This window comes from Rutidosis leptorrhynchoides, chromosome 5 (genome assembly GCF_046630445.1).
Source record: "Rutidosis leptorrhynchoides isolate AG116_Rl617_1_P2 chromosome 5, CSIRO_AGI_Rlap_v1, whole genome shotgun sequence".
Lineage (NCBI taxonomy): Eukaryota > Viridiplantae > Streptophyta > Magnoliopsida > Asterales > Asteraceae > Rutidosis > Rutidosis leptorrhynchoides.
In genome coordinates this window covers 48,324,652-48,349,506 of record NC_092337.1, presented here as the reverse complement: position 1 = coordinate 48,349,506, position 24,855 = coordinate 48,324,652, and positions in this window count along the sequence as shown.

Sequence of the window (24,855 nt, the reverse complement as noted above, 5' to 3'; positions counted from 1 at the left end):
ACCCTTCGACTATTCCCGACGATTCACAAATCACTATTTGTAAATAGATACATATATTTATATGTGTATATATATATATATATATATATTAATTATTATAAATATTATATGAGTTAATTAATAATGTAAATAAAATAATATATGATATTAAAATAAAACTATATATATATATATATATATATATATATATATATATATATATATATATATATATATATATATATATATATATATATATATATATATATATATATATATATATATATATATATATATATAAGGTATATTGAATGTATAATTATATGGTTTCGAATTTATTTTCATAAACAATAACAACACTTGTTTGTCGGTCGATCGCTATTAAGCAAGTTAAATACAGATTTATGTGATTTTAAAATAAACGGTGATCCGAAAATGGGTTTTATAAATTATAGGATTATTAATAATACATTTAGAAGTTATTTGATAAATTTTAAAACTTTTTATATTTTACTTAGGATTGAGAGTTAATAACTAATTTAATTATTTTAAATAGTTAATGAACAAATTTTATACCATAATGACTGGGATAAATATAGATAATTATTGTAAAAATTTGATATTTTTCTGAACACTTTTATCCGTCACTGAATTACAACAGAGCACGAAATCCAGTCCGTGAAATAAAAGTTAATCTAATAGTAAATGGTTGCTAACATTATCACACATTTATATTTTTAAATTATATTATAATTGCTATTTGGAATCACTATACTTGTCTGATTTCACTTTCTGTTTCATTTCACTTTCAATTCCCGTGTTTTAAGATGTTAACCTTTGAGATACAATGAATGATACGTAGCAACTTATTGCATATACTGTGGATGGCTACTATGCATTACTTTCACTTTAGCATATTCTAATATTATTATATATACAAATAGATAGATGATATATCCGTGCATATACAATTGTGCACCTTCACCACTAGTCAAACACCAAACCCACTTCAACAAATAACAACCACCATCATCCTTGCACTTTCCTTCACAATCGACTTACTTGTTGCTACTGTTGTCGTTACTGTTAAAGCAAGAACACCACAAACCACTTTCAAATTTTACTATTCGATTCCCTTTTTGCTCGATGAAGAATCAACAACACCAACCACCATCGAGAATATCACCGGAACCACCACGACAATCAACACCTTCCATCATTCACGTCACCATCACAATCACCCTTCGTCTTCAACGAAACAAACAATCACCACAGAGAACCACCATGTCCATCACCGCTACTATATATATATATATATATATATATATATATATATATATATATATATATATATATATATATATATATATATATATATATATATATATATATATATATATATATATATATATATATATATATATATATATATATATATATCCCTTCTCCTTATGTTTAACCGTGATCGAATCAACACCATCCATCACCAATCGCTACTTGTTCCCTGGCAATCATCACCACCACATCGCCACCCTATCCGCCACCATCCTCCACAACCCTACAACCCATATAGTCACCCTATAAACCACTTTAGACCACCATCAAGTTATCAACGTCTGTTTGTTTCTGTCTTGCAGCCCCACCACCACGAAACCCCATGGAAAACGCTACTATTATTATCCTTTTATCCTGTTTGTTCGAACTGCATGATGAGCTACGGATGCTACTATGCTCTCCATCTGTTTTCTGTTTACAATGGGTGCAAACCACCACCCTAACACCATCACCATACACATATCAACGATCACCTCGCCACAACTTACTTTCTTCTTCTTCTTTGAAAATCATCAAACCACCGTCACATCTAACAAGGAATAAAACTATGATCATCAACGACCTGCAATTCATATATTCTTTTCTTCTACTATGATCAAACACCACAAACCCCCTTTATTTTTATTTACTGCTCGTTACTAATCACCATATTCAATTTACAAACCACCAACATCTATGTCACTGTTTTGTTTCAAGTAGCACCCACAGCCACCATTAATTTTCTTCATCAAAAACCTGCAACCAACCCACAATCACGTGAACCACCATCATCTAACCCTATCATACCATTGAATAAACTAAATATTACTGCAGTTGCTATATATGTTTCTGTTGTATACGAACCCACTCGAACCACCATAGACTCACCATACCACGCAGCTACTGCTACTGTTCCGTTATATATTTTTGTTTCAATAAAAAAAAAACCACCAACACAACCGTCAATTGTTGAATACTACCGCTATTCCTATCTATTTCCGTTTTTAATTATAATGACAAGAATGATCAGAAGAATGATTTAATCATAACGACAAGGATGGTGATAGGCGATATTAAATTAATGAGGATGAATATATCACGCAACTGCCTTTCTCTTTTTGTCGGCCATTACTGTATTGTAATTGCAACTGTGTACGTTTCTATATGTATTGATGGGATTGGGCCGATTGATTGTTGGGTGAGCTAGTCGTGATCTAATACATATTCTGCTGTTGGGCCGCTTTAATATTTTTAGTTGGTTTGCAAATGGATTTTGTTGGGCTAACTATGTTGGACCATTTAGATGTAATTAGGAGATGATTAATTTACTAAATTATGATCATGATAACGATCTCTTCGATAATTCGAAAATGAACATGATAAATAATATCAATAATAATACATGAAATAATAATCGAATGACGATTTAAGTTGATAATAATCTAGTGATGATATCGGGTAGAGATTTTGGTGTCGAGAAAGATAGTTTAAGTTATGATGATGATTTTTGAAATGTCCCGTTCATATTGATTATAAACGTTCCATATTAATTGATTTCGTCGCGAGGTTTTGACCTCTATATGAGACGTTTTTCAAAGACTGCATTCATTTCTAAAACAACCAAAACCTTTATTTTATCGATAAAGGTTTAAAAAGCATTACGTAGATTATCAAATAATGATAATCTAAAATATACCGTTTACACACGACCATTACATAATGGTTTACAATAAGAATATATTACATCAAAAATAAGTTTCTTGAATGCAGTTTTTACATAATATCATACAAGCATGGACTCCAAATCTTGTCCTTATTTTAGTATGCAACAACGAAAGCTCTTAATAATCACCTGAGAATAAACATGCTTAAAACGTCAACAAAAATGTTGGTGAGTTATAGGTATATCCTATATATTATCAAATCATAATAATAGACCACAAGATTTCATATTTCAATATACATCCCATACATAGAGATAAAATTCATTCATATGGTGAACACCTGGTAATCGACATTAACAAGATGTATATAAGAATATCCCCTATCATTCCTGGAAATCCTTCGAACATGATAAAAATGAATTCGAAGTACTAAAGCATCCGGTACTTTGGATGGGGTTCGTTAGGCCTAATAGATCTATCTTTAGGATTCGCGTCAATTAGTAGATCGATTTACTAATTCTTAGATTACCAAGCAAAAGGGGCATATTCGGCTTCGATCATTCACCCATATAATGTAGTTTCAATTACTTGTGTCTATTTCGTAAAACATTTATAAAACTGCATGTATTCTCATCCCAAAATATTAGATTTTTAAAAGTGGTACTATAACTCACTTTCACAGATTTTTACTTCGTTGGGAAGTACGACTTGGCCACTGGTCGATTCACGAACCTATAACAAATATGTACATATATATCAAAGTATGTTCAAAATATATTTACAACATTTTTAATACGTTTTACTGTTTTAAATTTATTAAGTCAGCTGTCCTCGTTGGTAACCTACAACTAGTTGTCCACAGTTAGATGTACAGAAATAAATCGATATATATTATCTTGAATCAATCCACGACCCAGTGTATACACGTCTCAGGCTAGATCACAACTCAAAGTATATATATTTTTGGAATCAACCTCAACCATGTATAGCTAACTCCAACATTACTGCATATATAGTGTCTATGGTTGTTCCAAATAATATATATACATGGGTCGATATGATATGTCAAAACATTTGCATACGTGTCTATGGTATCCCAAGATTACATTAGAATACATGTATAATACAATATAAGTTAGCTAGGATATGATTTGTATAGAATTGTTACAATATTTCCCGTAGCTACAACAATCAAAAAATATCCAATCTTGTTTTACCCATAACTTATTCGTTTTAAATCCGATTTGAGTGAATCAAATTTCTATGGTTTCATATTGAACTCTATTTTATGAATCTAAACATAATAAGTATATGTTTATAGTCAGAAAAATAAGTTACAAGTCATTTTTGTAAAGGTAGTCATTTCAGTCGAAAGAACGACGTCTAGATGACCATTTTGGAAAACATACTTCCACTTTGAGTTTAACCATGATTTTTGGATATAGTTTCATGTTCATAAGAAAAATCATTTTCTCAGAAGAACAACTTTTAAATCAAAATTTATCATAGTTTTTAATTAACTAACCCAAAACAGCCCGCGGTGTTACTACGACGGCGTATATACGGTTTTATGGTGTTTTTCGTGTTTTCCTATTTTAAATCATTAAGTTAGCATATCATATAGATATAGAACATGTGTTTAGTTGATTTTAAAATTCAAGTTAGAAGGATTAACTTTTGTTTGCGAACAAGTTTAGAATTAACTAAACTATGTTCTAGTGATTACATGTTCAAATCTTCGAATAAGATAGTTTTATATGTATGAATCGAATGATGTTATGAACATAATTACTACCTCAAGTTTAGTAGGTAAACCTACTGGAAGTGACAAGAAATGATGTAGCTTCAAAGGATCTTGGATGGCTTGAAAGTTCTTGAAGTAGAATCATGACACGAAAACAAGTTCAAGTAAGATTATCACTCGAATTAAGATAGTTATAGTTATAGGAATTGAATTAAAGTTTATATAAGAGTATTACCTTGATTTAGAATGATATCTTACTGTAAACAACAAGGATTTCTTGAGGTTGGATGATCACTTTACAAGATTGGAAGTGAGCTAGTAAACTTGGAAGTATTCTTGATTTTATGAAACTAGAACTTGTAGAATTTATGAAGAACACTTAGAACTTGAAGATGGAACTTGAGAGAGATCAATTAGATGGAGAAAACTAAAGAATGAAAGTATTTGTAGGTGTTTTTGGTCGTTGGTATATGGATTAGATATAAAGGATATGTAATTTTGTTTTCATGTAAATAAGTCATGAATGATTACTAATATTTTTGTAATTTTTTAAGATATTTCATGCTAGTTGATAAACGATGGTTCCCACATGTGTTAGGTGACTCACATGGACTGCTAAGAGCTGATCATTGGAGTGTATATACCAATAGTACATACATTTAGAAGCTGTGTATTATACGAGTACGAATACGGGTGCATACGAGTAGAATTGTTGATGAAACTGAACGAAGATGTAATTGTAAGCATTTTTGTTAAGTAGAAGTATTTTGATAAGTGTCTTGAAGTCTTTCAAAATTGTATGAATACATATAAAAACACTACATGTATATACATTTTAACTGAGTCGTTAAGTCATCGTTAGTCGTTACATGTAAATGTTGTTTTGAAACCTTTAGGTTAACGATCTTGTTAAATGTTGTTAACCCATTGATGTGATAAAACCGACCTTTAAATTTTACAACTAAACTAGCTTAATAAATATTATCACACTACGGACAACTGGTCCCGATCGTGCAGCAATAGATACTGGCAAGTCAAGTTCGTTCCGCAGGGAGAAGCGTATTCAAGAATCTAACAACAATTAATTATACTTTTAAGTGGGTTTTAATTGGTTTTTGGTTTTGGATATAATTAACTAAAATAAAGATTACAATAAATAAAAACAATAATAAAGTGTATTTACTTAGATTTCGTCCCCCTCGTTGATATGAATCATAGACAATTCATAATCAATTTATTATGGATTGTTGTTAAGTCCGATTACAATATTATATAGTATATAACTTAATGAAAACCTCACGATTTCATAAAGTCTCGAATTACTAAGATTCAACTTAACTTTCGCTAATCTCGTCTTAACAAAGCAAACTATACCCGATCATTCGAATTGTGATTCAACCTAGTTTTAACTTTCGCTAAAACCTAAATCGTAACGGTTCCCCTTTTTTACAATTTCACGACTATGTAATATAAATATCACCCAATCACCAAATCCATATTCTTATATTTTTGTTAGAAATATAATCCTACGTTTTGTCTAGATCACAAATAGTGTTGAAGCATATTTTATATATCACTAATTTAACTTTCGTTAAACGATTCAATAAACTATGTGACGGGGATTAAGTATTAAATTTATATAATAATGGATCTTTTGATTGAACACAATATCTAAAATGATCTAAATAACATCTTAACTAACTAAATTCAATCTAATTTTCATTGGATCTTATTTTAGATAGTTAACTATACTCCGATTATCTAAATTGAGACCTAGTCTAGTTTTGACTTTCGCCAAAACTTAAATCGTAACGGTTTCCCTTTTTACAATTTCACGATTATATAAACTATAATATTACCCAAACCACCGAATCTTATTTCTAAATTGGTGTCAATAATTTATCCATAAGTTCGTCTAAATCACTTTTAGTGTTAAAGCATAATCTATATCAATAAAAATAACTTTCGCTATTTTTATCTAATAAATTAAATGATAGGGTTAAATATCTAATTATATAACAATGGTTCTTTCAACTAGGCACAATATTAAAGATAATCTAAGTTACATTTTAGTATTCTAAATGATAACAATTCATAATCGAGGGGTTCTACATCTAAGCAAACACGAGAGTAAACTAACTAATCATAATAATGGTACGTGAATAAAAATAATAATACATAAACATAAACATAATAATAAGTAACAATGACAATAATAAAAATGAAAGTAACAAACTTACAAAAGGTCTTCAATTTAATGATTACAAATGGTAGAAAATGGAAATGAAAGCACCCGTACACTCGAATAATAATACCCTTAATCACGAACAATACACCCTTAATATTGAAACTATCCTAATTTTTGAACTTAAAATGAATACGGAATGATACAGAAATAATTGATACAGAGTAATAAATAAAGAGAGTAGCTTGAAAATAATGATTTTTTTGATGTGTCTTCCTAACTCTCTGCTTTCTATCTCTGTATCCTCCTTTCAACCGGTGCAAACCTCTTTCTATATAATCTCAAATCATGAGATTTAAGATTAAATTAATTACTATTATATTTTATATTTATTATTATATGTTAAACTGCATCTGAATCTGAGATGTTTTCTTGGTCCAGCCGAAAATAGCAAATTTTATATCATAAAGTGTACCGCCCCATGTGAACTTGGAATCTAAATTTGGTCTAAAAACTACGCGTTTCGCGTAGATAGGTAGGCATTTCGCGTAAGGAATCTTCATGAAAGTTGTAGATTTTTGAGTTACGGACGTCTGGACACCTGATTCGTCTTTTTTCGAGTCCGTATGATTTAGTTATGATTTTTTTCGTGCATGCGCGCTGATTTCGTGATTTCGATCATTTTAACTTGTAGTCTTGAGGCACGATGTTGTAGTCTTTTGTTGCTCATTAGAAATCTTCATTTTATCTTTATTTTGATCTTTATATCATTAAAAATCCATAATAATACTTCATTCGACGCTTTGGACATTTTAACCAATTACAAACCTGAAAACTACTCGAAAACACATAAAATCATAACATTTGGGACTGATATTGCGACTAAGAATATGCATTAATTGAGCAATATCAAATTACCCTACACTTGATCGTTGCTTGTCCTCAAGCAATAACAACTTTTTAATAGACTCGGAATACTACACAATTTTCCATATCAATCATTCGTCACACACACAAACCACACGAAACGAAAACACACGCTTTATGAAATGACTTGAAAACACCACATGATATTTATTGGATCACACACACACCACACGAAATGAAATTCTGACAACAGAAATGAAGTTGAAATTTCGTGATTAAAGTCTCACGAAAAGTTAAACATTTGGATCCTTAGGGAAAATTGGACCTTGTGAAAACGTTTTATAATTTTTTTAAAATGTCATGCTAGTTTTTATACTAGACACGTTTTCCGGTTTTAACCTCAAATTCCGGTTGAGGGTAACTGAAAACCAAAGTCTCAGTCGGCGATTAGCAAGCTATCCGCCCTCATGATTGAAGTATCATGGAACTTGAAACCGAATGTCCTAAAAATGGTTTTACACAATATAGTTCATAAAATAGCATAAGTTTTAGAAGAAACTTATATCATGTCCAAATATCATCGGTGAACCATGAGTTTGCACACCTCAATTTGTTATGGCATATGTATGTTGACCGTGGTCAAACATAGATGCGGTTGATCTTTACGGAGATCATCCATCTAGGGATTAGATTTATTAGTCTTAAAAGCTAATTTGCAATGTGCCCCCCATTGTACGAGACAGATCCATCTCATGGTTAGGATTAGTCTGACTACCAAAAACCCTGTTTGATGTTGAGGTGAGGTGGATTTCCAGCCGATGATAGAGATGACTTTTCAAGATTTTTCATCAACCTACAGCTGTTCTGGACTACATCTTCTAACATAGGTTAGCAAGTGTGTCATTTTGGAAGACTTTACTTCCTTAAGGGATGGACTTGATTCATCCTTTATTACTCGTATCAATGGGATATTCAGGTTTATACATTCCAAAGCAATGATATCTGCAATAACTTCATAAAAACATGTGATAAATGGTTTTAAACATATAGGTTTATAAATTCTGTTATACTTGGTTTTCTTTTATAGGTTTTAATCAAATAAACTTATGTATTTTTAATGTATGGAGACAATAATTTTGGTTTTTTTTGACACCTAATCTTTAATTGCTCGTAATTACCTTAAAAATTGACTAGATATATTTGTTTAAAAATTTTCAAAATTTTTCGTAAAAACCACCAAGTTATAAGTTCTCGAGAATTTATATATTCCCACCCCACACTTAAGATTATGTAATGCCCTCATTACATAAAATCAGATTAAATGTATAAATTTGAGAGGGCAAAAAGTGTAAAGTATTTAGAACTTCCTTTATTAAGCAATTGGAGATCGTAAAATGCTTATCGTATGAATATATCCAATCTCTTTATCACAATATAAATCTGGTGTTTCGTTATGTCGATTGCATCATCATCATAAGTACCTGTCAACAAACATGTTAATCACACACAAGATGGGGTTGTACTTCAATAGTACAAAAATTTTACCCCACACTTAAAATTTTTGTGTCTTTTTTAAACAAAAGCATAATAAATTAAAAACACACCATAAAAAAATTATTATTATTATTTTTATGTAACTGTAAGTAATTAGAATTTTAAAATATCATTTATAAAATTTATGTTTCTTTTAGGTAACGAAAATTTCGGCTATTATGCATAATCTTTATCAGTTCATAAATTTTAAAATTCAATTTTTAAAATTTAATGTATAAAAAAAAATTAAATATTATTTTTTTAGATTTTTAAAAATCACACAAATTTAATAAGAATTAAATGCACTCTATTTTTTTTTTACTTTTAATATTATAAATCACATAATGAATAAAAGGCACACAAAACATGATTTTTTTCAACAAGTCGTTTTCTCGACTCGACCCAACACTTTATTGCCTAGTGGGGTCAAATTTCTCTATATTTATCGAACGACATGTAAAATCTGTAGAGAAAGTTCCACGAATTAGAAGTGTGAGCCATTCATTTATATCTCGAGTGGTATATAATATATCAGATAAATCTTTTTTCAGTTGACCGAAAAAAGATGACTCAACCCGAGAGTCAATGCACAACTCTTCTCTAAGTGTGGTTTGCAATAAAAATTTTATTCTCCTAGGTGGATCATGCCCAAATGGATCATCTTTCAAGGTATTCCAAGTGTTAACCTCTTGAGGATATACGAATTCAACATGAGAAGGTGACTCCTCAAGTGATTTTAATATATTAAACTCCTCATCCTCAATGATCCCTGATGATTTCATCAACTTGACCTCCTCATTATCATAATTATACCCGAGTGAATTATTATAAACTGAAAAGTTCTCGGGTGTATGAATAACCAGTTCTACCACTTCGACCTCGAAATTAGAATCCTCATAATTATTCTTTCCATTCACTAAATATTCATTTTGACTTATCCTATTTATATACTTCATAGAGGTTTCATATTCTTTTAATTCAATAGGTTCCTGTGAATTTATTTTTACAATTTCGATTTGCACCTTGTCCTCCTGTTTAACTGTTTGTTCATTTGGAACCTGTAAAATAGGGTTAGGATAACAATATGAAGACTCAACCGATGAAACATTTGATTGTCTTTCCGAAAGAATAGTAAACAAATGCTTCATTTCTCTTTCTAGATTTTGAATAGATGTTTGATTTTGTTGCCATTGTTGATTTAGTAATTCCCTAGTTTCGGTTTGACTTTTAATAAAGCTCATCATAATATTTTGAAAGTCATACGAGTAATTTTCTTCATTTTGAGTTTGTTGAAAATTTTGTGGCATTTGGTTAGAAAATTGGTATTGTTGATAATTTTGTGGGGAATCGTAATAAGGTTAGTTTGGATAACAAAAATCTGGATTCGAGTTATTCTCTTGATATTCATTCCATATATAGTTCATGGGTTCATAACTCTCCATTTGATCCATGGAAATATGATAATCACATTCCCAAGTCAAATGGTAACCTCCATAATTTTTACAAATATATGTAGTTTCAACCCTATTAAACATAGATGAATCGCACCAATTATCATCAAAACTTGTTTGAGAGTATTGATTAAATTGTTGGGCATTAAAAAGATTTTTCATGGTCATATTCTCAAAATCATCCATATTACAGTATGACTGGAACCTAGTTGAAATTTAAAAAGAACAAAGAGAAAAATAAAATAGAACTTTCGTAGGAAAATAAATCCCGACGAAAGGATCAAATAACTAAAGTAATTAAATTTCTGAATGAACAATTTCTCCCCGGCAGCGGCGCCAAAAAGTTGATGTGATAAAACCGACCTTTAAATTTTACACCTAAACTAGCTTAATAAATATTATCACACTACGGGCAACTGGTCCCGATCGTGCAGCAATAGATACTGGCAAGTCAAGTTCGTTCCACAGGGAGAAGCGTATTCAAGAATCTAACAACAATTAATTATACTTTTAAGTGGGTTTTAATTGGTTTTTGGTTTTGGATATAATTAACTAAAATAAAAATTATAATAAATAAAAACAATAATAAAGTGTATTTACTTAGATTTCGTCCCCCTCGTTGATATGAATCATAGACAATTCATAATCAATTTATTATGAATTGTTGTTAAGTCCGATTACAATATTATATAGTATATAACTTAATGAAAACCTCACGATTTCATAAAGTCTCGATTTACTAAGATTCAACTTAATTTTCGCTAATCTCATCTTAACAAAGCAAACTATACCCGATCATTCGAATTGTGATTCAACCTAGTTTTAACTTTCGCTAAAACCTAAATCGTAATGGTTCCCCTTTTTTACAATTTCACGACTATGTAAATATAAATATCACCCAATCACCAAATCCATATTCCTATATTTTTGTTAGAAATATAATCCTACGTTTTGTCTAGATCACAAATAGTGTTGAAGCATATTTTATATATCACCAATTTAACTTTCGCTAAACGATTCAATAAACTATGTGACGGAGATTAAGTATTAAATTTATATAATAATGGATCTTTTGATTGAACACAATATCTAAAATGATCTAAATAACATCTTAACTAACTAAATTCAATCTAATTTTCATTGGATCTTATTTTAGATAGTTAACTATACCTCGATTATCTAAATTGAGACCTAGTCTAGTTTTGACTTTCGCCAAAACTTAAATCGTAACGGTTTCCCTTTTTACAATTTTACGATTATATAAACTATAATATTACCCAAACCACCGAATCTTATTTCTAAATTGGTGTCAATAATTTATCCATAAGTTCTTCTAAATCACTTTTAGTGTTAAAGCATAATCTATATATCAATAAAAATAACTTTCGCTATTTTTATCTAATAAATTAAGTGATAGGGTTAAATATCTAATTATATAACAATGGTTCTTTCAACTAGGCACAATATTAAAGATAATCTAAGTTACATTTTAGTATTCTAAATGATAACAATCCATAATCGAGGGGTTCTACATCTAAGCAAACACGAGAGTAAACTAGCTAATCATAATAATGGTACGGGAATAAAAATAATAATACATAAACATAAACATAATAATAAGTAACAATGACAATAATAAAAATGAAAGTAACAAACTTACAAAAGGTCTTCAATTTAATGATTACAAATGGTAGAAAATGGAAATGAAAGCACCCGTACACTCGAATAATAATACCCTTAATCACGAACAATACACCCTTAATATTGAAACTATCCTAATTCTTGAACTTAAAATGAATACGGAATGATACAGAAATAATTGATACAGAGTAATAAATAAAGATAGTAGCTTGAAAATAATGATTTTTTTGATGTGTGTTCCTAACTCTCTGCTTTCTATCTCTGTATCCTCCTTTCAACCGGTGCAAACCTCTTTCTATATAATCTCAAATCATGAGATTTAAGATTAAATTAATTACTATTATATTTTATATTTATTATTATATGTTAAACTGTATCTGAATCTGAGATGTTTTCTTGGTCTAGCCGAAAGTAGCAAATTTTATATCATAAAGTGTACCGCCCCATGTGAACTTGGAATCTAAATCTGGTCGAAAAACTACGCATTTCACGTAGATAGGTACGCGTTTCGCGTAAGTCATCTTCATGAAAGTTGTAGAATTTTGAGTTACGGACGTCTGGACACCTGATTCGCCTTTTTTCGAGTCCGTATGATTTAGTTATGATTTGTTTCGTGTAGGCGCGCTGATTTCGTGATTTCGATCATTTTAACTTGTAGTCTTGAGGCGCGATGTTGTAGTCTTTTGTTGCTCATTATAAATCTTCATTTTATCTTTATTTTGATCTTTATATCATTGAAAATCCATAATAACACTTCATTCGACGCTTTGGACATTTTAACCAATTACAAACCTGAAAACTACTCGGAAACACATAAAATCATAACATTTGGGACTGATATTGTGACTAAGAATATGCATTAATTGAGCAATATCACCCACTGTTTATTATATCTAAAGAGATGTTAAATTATTACATTATCATGATATTATGATATATTAATATATCTTAGTATGATATATATACAGTTAAATGTTGTTACAACGATAATCGTTACATATATGTCTCGTTTCAAAATTCTTAAGTTAGTAGTCTTGTTTTACATATGTAGTTCATTGTTAATATACATAATGACATGTTTAATTATCATTTATCATAATTAAACCTAGTGTAACAATATCTTAATATGATTCATATGTAATTAGTAAGACGTTGTTATAACGATAATCGTTATATATATCGTTTCGAGTTTCTTAATTCAATAAACACAATTTTATGTATATAACTCATTGTTAAAATACCTAATGAGATACTTACTTATCATAATATCATGTTAATTATATATATAATCATATATATGTCATCATATAGTTTTTACAAGTTTTAACGTTCATGAATCACCGGTCAACTTGGGTGGTCAATTGTCTATATGAAACCTATTTCAATTAATCAAGTCTTAACAAGTTTGATTGCTTAATATGTTAGAAACACTTAATCGTGTAAATATCAATTTCATTTAATATATATAAACATGGAAAAGTTCGGGTCACTACAGTACCTACCCGTTAAATAAATTTCGTCCCGATATTTTAAGCAGTTGGAGGTATTGACGTATCTTCTGGAAATAAGTGCGGGTATTTCTTCTTCATATGATCTTCTCTTTACCAGGTGAACTCGGGTCCTCTACGAGCATTCCATCGAACCTTAACAATTGGTATCTTGTTTTGTTTAAGTCTTTTAACCTCACGATCCATTATTTCAACGGGTTCTTCGATGAATTGAAGTTTTTCGTTGATTTGGATTTCTTCTAACAGAATAGTGAGATCTTCTTTAGCAAAATATTTCTTCAAATTCGAGAGGTGGAAAGTGTTATGTACAGCCGCGAGTTGTTGAGGTAACTCAAGTCGGTAAGCTACGGGTCTGACACGATCAATAATCTTGAATGGTCCAATATACCTTGGATTTAATTTTCCTCATTTACCGAATCGAACAACGCCTTTCCAAGGTGCAACCTTAAGCATGACCATCTCTCCAATTTCAAATTCTATTTCTTTTCTTTTTATGTCAGCGTAGCTCTTTTGTCGACTTTGGGCGATTTTCAACCGTTGTTGAATTTGGATGATCTTCTCGGTAGTTTCTTGTATTATCTCCGGACCCGTAATCTGTCTATCCCCCACTTCACTCCAACAAATTGGAGACCTGCACTTTCTACCATAAAGTGCTTCAAACGACGCCATCTCAATGCTTGAATTGTAGCTGTTGTTGTAGGAAAATTCTGCTAATGGTAGATGTCGATCCCAACTGTTTCTGAAATCAATAACACATGCTCGTAGCATGTCTTCAAGCGTTTGTATCGTCCTTTCGCTCTGCCCATCAGTTTGTGGATGATAGGCAGTACTCATGTCTAGACGAGTTCCTAATACTTGCTGTAAAGTCTGCCAGAATCTTGAAATAAATCTGCCATCCCTATCAGATATAATAGAGATTGGTATTCCGTGTCTGGAGACGACTTCCTTCAAATACAGTCGTGCTAACTTCTCCATCTTGTCATCTTCTCTTATTGGCAGGAAGTGTGCTGATTTGGTGAGACGATCAACTATTACCCAAATAGTATCAAAAACACTTGCAGTCCTTGGCAATTTAGTGATGAAATCCATGGTAATGTTTTTCCATTTCCATTCTGGGATTTCGGGTTGTTGAAGTAGACCTGATGGTTTCTGATGCTCCGCTTTGACCTTAGAACACGTCAAACATTCTGCTACGTATTTAGCAACATCGGCTTTCATACCTGGCCACCAAAAATGTTTCTTGAGATCCTTGTACATCTTCCCCGTTCCAGGATGTATTGAGTATCTGGTTTTATGAGCTTCTCTAAGTACCATTTCTCTCATATCTCCAAATTTTGGTACCCAAATTCTTTCAGCCCTATACCGGGTTCCGTCTTCCTGAATATTAAGATGCTTCTCCGATCCTTTGGGTATTTCATCCTTTAAATTTCTCTCTTTTAAAACTCCTTGTTGCGCCTCTTTTATTTGAGTAGTAAGGTTAGTGTGAATCGTTATATTCATAGCTTTTACTCGAATGGGTTCTCTGTCCTTTCTGCTCAAGGCGTCGGCTACCACATTTGCCTTCCCCGGGTGGTAACGAATCTCAAAGTTGTAATCATTCAACAATTCAATCCACCTACGCTGCCTCATATTCAGTTGTTTCTGATTAAATATGTGTTGAAGACTTTTGTGGTCGGTATATATAATACTTTTGACCCCATATAAGTAGTGTGATGTTATGCGAGGTGTATATGAAATAGCTTATATTTTACTAGGAAAAACTATTAAATACGTTACAATTTTATACAAGATATTTATTATTTATTTACAGATGGGATATACCTAAACCTTGCTACAACACTATAGGCAGTGTACCTAATCGTAGAGTAGTATAGTTTTTAGTAAGTCCGGTTCGTTCCACAGGGAGCGAGCTTATTGTACACTATATTTTAATTAACTATATTTGTACAAAATATTTATAATTATATATAATAATATATAAAAGGGGGTTTACCGTTTAATGACCGGTTTGTTGATTTTAAAACTTTAGTCACAGTTAAAACCTAATGTAAAATATTAAATAAATAAAAGACTTAATTTAAAGCATAAAATAAATAACGATAATGAAATTACAATAAATAAAAGTGCGATGAAATAAAATTGCGATAATTAAAAATGTGATAATTAGAAGTGCAATTAAATATGAAAATAAAGGAATTATGCTTATTTAAACTTCCGTAATCATGATGTTTGACGTGTTGATTTTATTTTATTCCCATGGGTTAATTGTTCTTTGTCCTGGATTATTCAATATGTCCGTCTGGTTTTTGTCCATAACAGTCCATCAGTCATAAATATAAAGTGCGAGTGTCCTCGTCAAATTATCCTTATACCCGAAGTCAAATATTCCAACTAATTGGGGACTTAAACTGTAACAAGGTCTTAATACTTTGTTTAATAATTACACCAGGATATCGACTGAGTGTAACCCAATGTTTTAATACTTTGTCATCAATTATGCCAAGTGTCCTTGTACATAATTTCACCCCTTTTTAATAATTCTAGTGACTATTAATTCATTCCCGTGTCCGGTTAAATGAACGATTATTCATACATATAAATATCCCGCCCATCGTGTCCGATTTGAGTGTATATGGTTATTTATAAGTACGTCTAATTGTAAATCTTTATATTAAAATTAACAAACTATCATTTAGTTAAACAAATATAAAGCCCATTAATAGCCCATAGTCTAATTTCAACAAGTGTCGTTCTTTTGTCCAAACCTCAATTATGGTACAAAATCTAATTACCCAATTTTAATATTTTTAGCCCAACATCATGATTACTTCGTCTTAAATAAGCATAATAATAACTTAAGTACGAGACATCAATTTAAAAAGGAGAACATAGCTTACATTGATTATTTATCGCATAGTGTTACACGGACAGAGCTTCGACTTTAAAACCCGTAAAATAACCTTTACATAACCCAAACTAATCTAATATAAAACTACCCTATACTATAATATATATATATATATATATATATATATATATATATATATATATATATATATATATATATATATATATATATATATATATATATATATATATATATATATTTATTATTATTAGAGGAGTATTATTATTATTATGTTTAAAACTCGTTGAATAAGCTGGCTATTTATAGGACCTGACTAACTTTTTCGGGCCATGCGATCGCATGGGATATGTGCCTTCTGGCCATGCGATCGCATGGTGTCTGGCACCAGCTCACATTCATTTGTTTTTTAGTCTGCCGACACTATTTAATATAATATAAAATATATAAATAATTTATATAATTATTTAAATATTATATTATATTCTTGTGCATAGTAGACTTGTAATTTTTGGTCCGTTGCGTCGGGCGTTGATAGTTGGCTCAGGTCCCGATTTCGGATTTTTGAACGTCCTTTCGTATAATTTAATATCTTGTACTTTGCGTTCCGCAACTTGTACTTTTGTCATTTTTAGACGTTTCTCATCAATAAATTGAACCACTTGGATTGTATCTTGTACATTTGAGCTTTTTGGTCATTTGCGTCTTCAAATCGTCATTTTCGCCTTTTGTCTTCGCACTTATTTAATATAAACGATTACAACTTAAAATAGGATAATTACAACTAAATAATTTACATATTGGGAGGATATTGCTACTAAATATATGTTCATTTGGAGCACTATCAAATATCCCCACACTTGAACGTTGCTTGTCCTCAAGCAATACAGAACTTGAAATTAAATCACACGAATCACTTCTTTATTCTTCACACTTTATACATTAGTGATTTTGATACGGTGGTATAAACAATGATAGTAACGATGTGGTTTACAGTCCCACATGACTATAAAAATTTAGATCCTTAAGGAAATTGGATCTTTATGAAAACATTTGATCTTTTGAAAATTCATTCTAGCTTTTACCCTAGATAAGTTTTCCGGAATACCCCTTCACCGGTGTTTGCAAAATGTTTTTATGGGTTTTGTAGGTTTCAGATTTGAAAATTTTAACTCAAAAGTTATGGTTTTGTGTCACCCACTTGCTAACCTTGTATTGGGAAAGCAACACGTCCAGTATACTTGTCCCGTATATTACCTTTCGGCAAACTACCGTCCGGTTGTAAAGGAAAGCGATGAACAAGAAACAGTTAAGGCAATGTCTAATGACATGCATTTGTTCATGGTCTAAAACGTGTCGGATGCAATTACTATCCTTTGTAGGAGCAATAGTAAAGATCACCCTATAATTTTTTTCGGTCTGGCACAAGGTCCTGTCTTCGACCATGCTATGTAACCACCGTTCTTACGGTTGACACCCGAATTGGTTCAGGTGACCTAATGAATTCTAGGTGAATTCCTAAGATTTTACGTTCAATGGTAATGAACGCATTAAAAATGGGTTTTCAGAAAACAAATCGGTTTTAATTTGATCAAAATATTTTCTCGTTCAAGCTCGAGTTTAGATATCATCGAATTCCATGAGTTTGTAATTCTCAATCTTTAAGGTCAATCTCTAGGATTGAGTAATATCAGTCTTAAAAGCTGATTTTTAATCTTTAAGGAGATTATCCTTTCTGGAGATCTGATTCATTAGTCTTATCAAGCTAATTTGCACGGCGCCCTCCCCATTTTACAAGACAGATCCTCTCATGGTTAGGATAAGTCTGACCACTTGGCGACCCTGTTTGATGCTGAGGTCCGTGGATTTCCTGCTGATTTTAGAGATGACTTTTCTAGATTTTTCGTCAACCTACAGCTGATCTGGACGACAACTTCTTGACTAAATCAAGAAGCGCGTGTCTTTTTCGGAAGACTTTACTTCCATTTAATGATGGAATTGATTCATCGTGTAGATCCATCTTTTCTTTTATCTTTATTATAATATTGCGAGTAAAACAGTCAATTTAGTCCAAAACAAAAGCACCTGCAATAACTTTATAGAAACATGTGATAGATAGTTTTTTTTAATTGAATAACTTGGTACATTCTCCCCACACTTAGTTTCTTTCTTTGCCTTTTTATTCTCCTTTATTCCATTTTAAATGAATTCAAGTGTTTTAGGGTGTTTCTCAATTTTATGTCCTTTCCGAGGTAATGATAATTTCGGTATTAACACCTAGTTTTCATCGTTCATAAATATGTATAAACATGATTTTGAATTCATTTAGTTGAAAATTTTTCAAATTTTCACAAAATTTGGCCATTAAACCAAGTGTAAACCTGAGAGAATTTATAACCCTTCCCCACACTTGAGATCATGCAATGCCCTCATTTGCATGAAATCAGACTCTAATTATAAATTCATGAGGGTGATTAGTGCAGAAAAGTAGTTAAAGATACCCAGTTTTGTAATTACAAAGCTCGTCGAATGATAGATGGCGAGCCTCATCGTTCATCCCTTCTTGTTTTATCACACATGTTTTTTTTTTCCTTCAAAAACGGCTGATTTTCTGAGCTGTTTGTTAATATTTGAAAATGCATCTTTTACCCTTACTTATTATGCATGTTTATTAACGAGTTATGCACTAACCCGAACCCCTAATTTAACGTTAAGTGGGGTTAGACTTCCCCACACTTAGCTAACGATATGTGAAGTCGGTAGAATATGTTTCACGAATTAGAATAGTGAGCCAGTTATTTACATCTCGGGTGGTGTATAATATATCAATGGGTTTAAAGTTTAGAACTACTCGATCGTCACTACTTAATTCTTTTTTAAGTGTAGCTTTTAGTAAATGGATACGTCTCTTTTCTGGTTCTTGGTCAAATGGATCGATATACACCGACATACATATTTCTATAGGGTGGACAATTCCTAACATTTCCTTTCGTTCATTTTCGGGATCAAGGTTTTCACCTCTATTACCCAATTGGGTGAAATTCGAGGTGTCAATATCTATTACAGCTTGTAGTTCATCTTTGGTAGATGACTCGTCTATTGAGAATATTGGGTTGGAAGGTTGTGGAATGGTGAATTTCGGGATCGAAGCAAATTCTTCTTCATTAATGGTACTTATTGGTCTCACCATTTTGGTCTCGGGGGTAAAATTTTCAACGTTATCGTTTTCCCAAGAGTACCAATTTGTCACCCTTACTTCTTCTTCATTCATTGATGGATCGATGATTTTGTCGGTAGAGGCTAATGTGTCGATATGTTGTGAAATTGGTAAAAATGAATAAAAAGTATCATCGAGATAATTGGTGATTTCGGAGCTCTCGAATTCATCAAAATTCGATGATATGAGATTTTTTTGTACATGACTCCTCAGATCAACAGGTGCGTAATCTGATAGAGTTTCAACTTTCCTATTTACAAACTCTCTCATTTGTTCATTTTGAGCTTCAATTTCTTCGAGTTTGATTTTCATATAATCTAAAGAATTTTCAGACACATAATTTTTCTCATCTTCTGGTTGTGGAGTTTGGAAATATTCTTGGGAATAATCCCAATTTGAATTGTATTCTTCATAATCGTTCCCTTCAGGTTCCATGGGTTCATAATTTTCCATAGGAACGTAATAATAACATTCCCATGTTGAGTGATAATCTCCACAGATTTCACAACCAGTTATTGTTTCGTCATTCGTGATCCAAGATTGACCGAACGAATTTTCATCAACACCCGTTTGAGAGTATTGATTAAATTGATTTCGGATGTCATAAAGAGTTTCCAAAATATTCTCAAGATTTTCCATAATGCGCTTATTACCAAATTTTAGCTACAATGTGGTGCATTTACTTAATTATCCTATTAGTTATAAAAATAAAAATTATATAAGTTATCAAATTAATAGACTTTTCTGCTTTTGCCCACGTTTCGAATAGCCAATAGATGCAGCAGGGAACCAGAACCCTTTAAATCGAAAGCTCACAACTCAGCCACTAACAAATCCAACTATTACTACGAAGCAGAAAATTTGGATGTCTATCAATTTAACCGCTTAAAATAATTTTTCGTTTTTGAAATTTTAGAGAAGAAATAGAAAATTCTATGTCCTAAAAACTAGATCGTCGAGAAATAAGAAAGAAAAAGAAGTGCGTCGAAAAACATCAAAAAATAAAAATGTCGAAAAATAATAGGCGTTGAAAAATAAAAATAAGAAAGTAGCGCGTCTAAACTTAAAAAGAAACTAAAAACTAAGAATTAAAAGTTGCGTCTAAAAATATTAAAGCTTAAAAGGAATACTATATCCCAAAATGACAATAATTTAAAAAGGTACTAAAATTTATAAACAGCGTCACAAAATTCTAAAGCACCTAAGTCTTAGTCTAAAGAAAAAGCACTTCAGGGATTTTACGGCAAAGCCTAAAAATCTAGAAATAAAAATAACTATGGTAAAAACTATATTAAAACTAAATACGAGCAAAAAAAATACAAATATTACACTAAAACAAATAAAAAGTTACAAAATATAAAAATAAACTTAAAGTTGTAAAAAGTACAATTTTTATAAAAATATTATTTTTATATTATTTATTTTATAAAAGTATTAGTTTTATAATTTATTAAAACTAATTAAACTAAAAATACAAATTAATTAAATAAAACTAAAACAAATTAATTAAATAAACTAACCTAATTAGGGTTATAATAATAATAATTATAAATTAATTAAAACCCTAAACTGTCGGCTGAGGTTACCAGGCCTGTCAACTCAAGCCATGCGATCGCATGGTTTGGAAGTTAAAATCGCATGCGATCGCATGAGGTAGGGTTTCGGGCCAAGAGCTGGGCTGCTACAGTGTTCGGGCCCGAGAGTTTTTATTTAATTTTTTTTATATTGTTTTTCTAAAAATGATATACAAATATATTTATAAAATAAAGTGTTTCGCCAAATCCCCGGCAGCGGCGCCAAAAACTTGATGTTATGAGAGGTGTATATGAAATAGCTTATATTTTACTAGGAAAAACTATTAAATACGTTACAATTTTATACAAGATATTTATTATTTATTTACAGATGGGATATACCTAAACCTTGCTACAACACTATAGGCAGTGTACCTAATCGTAGAGTAATATAGTTTTTAGTAAGTCCGGTTCGTTCCACAGAGAGCGGGCTTATTGTACACTATATTTTAATTAACTATATTTGTACAAAATATTTATAATTATATATAATAATATATAAAAGGGGGTTTACCTTTTAATGACCAGTTTGTCGATTTTAAAACTTTAGTCGCAGTTAAAACCTAATGTAAAATATTAAATAAATAAAAGACTTAATTTAAAGCATAAAATAAATAACGATAATGAAATTGCAATAAATAAAAGTGCGATGAAATAAAATTGCGATAATTAAAAATGTGATAATTAGAAGTGCAATTAAATATGAAAATAAAGGAATTATACTTATTTAAACTTCCGTAATCATGATGTTTGACGTGTTGATTTTATTTTATTCCCATGGGTTAATTGTTCTTTGTCCTGGATTATTCAATATGTCCGTCTGGTTTTTGTCCATAACAGTCCATCAGTCATAAATATAAAGTGTGAGTGTCCTCGTCAAATTATCCTTATACCCAAAGTCAAATATTCCAACTAATTGGGGACTTAAACTGTAACAAGGTATTAATACTTTGTTTAATAATTACACCAGGATATCGACTGAGTATAACCCAAGGTTTTAATACTTTGTCATCAATTATGCCAAGTGTCCTTGTACATAATTTCACCCCTTTTTAATAATTCTAGTGACTATTAATTCATTCCCGTGTCCGGTTAAATGAACGATTATTCATACATATAAATATCCCACCCATCGTGTCCGATTTGAGTGTATATGGTTATTTATAGGTACGTCCAATTGTAAATCTTTATATTAAAATTAACAAACTATCATTTAGTTAAACAAATATAGAGCCCATTAATAGCCCATAGTCTAATTTCCACAAGTGTCGTTCTTTTGTCCAAACCCCAATTATGGTACAAAATCCAATTACCCAATTTTAATATTTTTAGCCCAACATCATGATTACTTCGTCTTAAATAAGCATAATAATAACTTAAGTACGAGACATCAATTTAAAAAGGAGAACATAGCTTACATTGATTATTTATCGCGTAGTGTTACACGGACAGAGCTTCGACTTTAAAACCCGTAAAATAACCTTTACATAACCCAAACTAATCTAATATAAAACTACCCTATACTATTTTATATATATATTTATTATTATTATTATTATTAGAGGAGTATTATTATTATTATGTTTAAAACTCGTCGAATAAGCTGGCTATTTATAGGACTTGACCAACTTTTTCGGGCCATGCGATCGCATGGGATATGTGCCTTCTGGCCATGCGATCGCATGGTGTCTGGCACCAGCTCACATTCATTTATTTTTTAGTCTACTGACACTATTTAATATAATATAAAATATATAAATAATTTATATAATTATTTAAATATTATATTATATTCTTGTGCATAGTAGACTTGTAATTTTTGGTCCGTTGCGTCGGGCGTTGATAGTTGGCTCAGGTCCCGGTTTCGGATTTTTGAACGTCCTTTCGTATAATTTAATATCTTGTACTTTGCGTTCCGCAACTTGTACTTTTGTCATTTTTAGACGTTTTTCATCAATAAATTGAACCACTTGGATTGTATCTTGTACATTTGAGCTTTTTGGTCATTTGCGTCTTCAAATCGTCGTTTTCGCCTTTTGTTTTTGCACTTATTTAATATAAACGATTACAACTTAAAATAGGACAATTACAACTAAATAATTTACATATTGGGAGGATATTGCTACTAAAAATATGTTCATTTGGAGCACTATCAAGTGCCTCCAAGTCTTTAATGCAAAAACAACCGCGCCTAATTCCAAATCATGCGTCGTATAATTCTGTTCGTGAATCTTCAATTGTCTAGACGCATAAGCAATTACTTTCGTTCGTTGCATTAATACACAACCGAGAACTTGCTTTGAGGCGTCACAATATATCACAAAATCATCATTCCCTTCAGGTAATGACAATATAGGTGCCGTAGTTAACTTTTTCTTTAATAATTGAAACGCTTTCTCTTGTTCATCTTTCCATTAAAATTTCTTCCCTTTATGCGTTAATGCAGTCAAGGGTTTTGCTATTCTGGAAAAGTCTTGGATGAACCTTCGGTAGTAACCAGTTGGTCCTAAAAACTAACGTATGTGTTTCGGAGTTTTTGGGATTTCCCACTTTTCAACGGTTTCAATCTTTGCTGGATCCACCTGAATACCTTCTTTGTTCACTATGTGATCGAGGAATTGAACTTCTTCCAACCAAAATGCACACTTTGAAAACTTAGCGTACAGTTTTTCTTTTCTCAGCAACTCTAGCACTTTTCTCAGAATGTTCTTCGTGCTCTTGATCATTCTTCGAGTAAATAAGTATGTCATCGATAAAAACAATGACAAACTTGTCAAGATATGGCTCACACACTCGGTTCATGAGGTTCATGAACACAGCTGGTGTGATGACCCTGGAAATTCCGACCAAATTTAAACTTTAATCTTTATATAATTTCGACACAATAAGCAAAGTTTGTAATATTGAGTCTCAAAAAGTTTTAGAACTATACTCATGTAATCAATTACCCTTTGACTGTTCTCGACGATTCACGAATATTTGTTTGTAAATAAATATACATATGTATATATATAAATGTAAGTATATATAATAAATTGAAATTATAAAATATAATATAAATATTAGAATTAAATATGTAAAATAATATACAAAGTAATTAAGTTACTGTTAAAATGATTATACATATGTTATTATGAATTTATATATGATTTCTATTAAATATATAAATATTAACTATTCAGTAAATGTTATCATAGAATATAATATTACATAAATAATAAATGATATTATATTAAATTGATTGCAAGTTGAATATAATTGTTATATTAATATTATTAACATTACTTTCATTATTAGTATTATTATTCATAT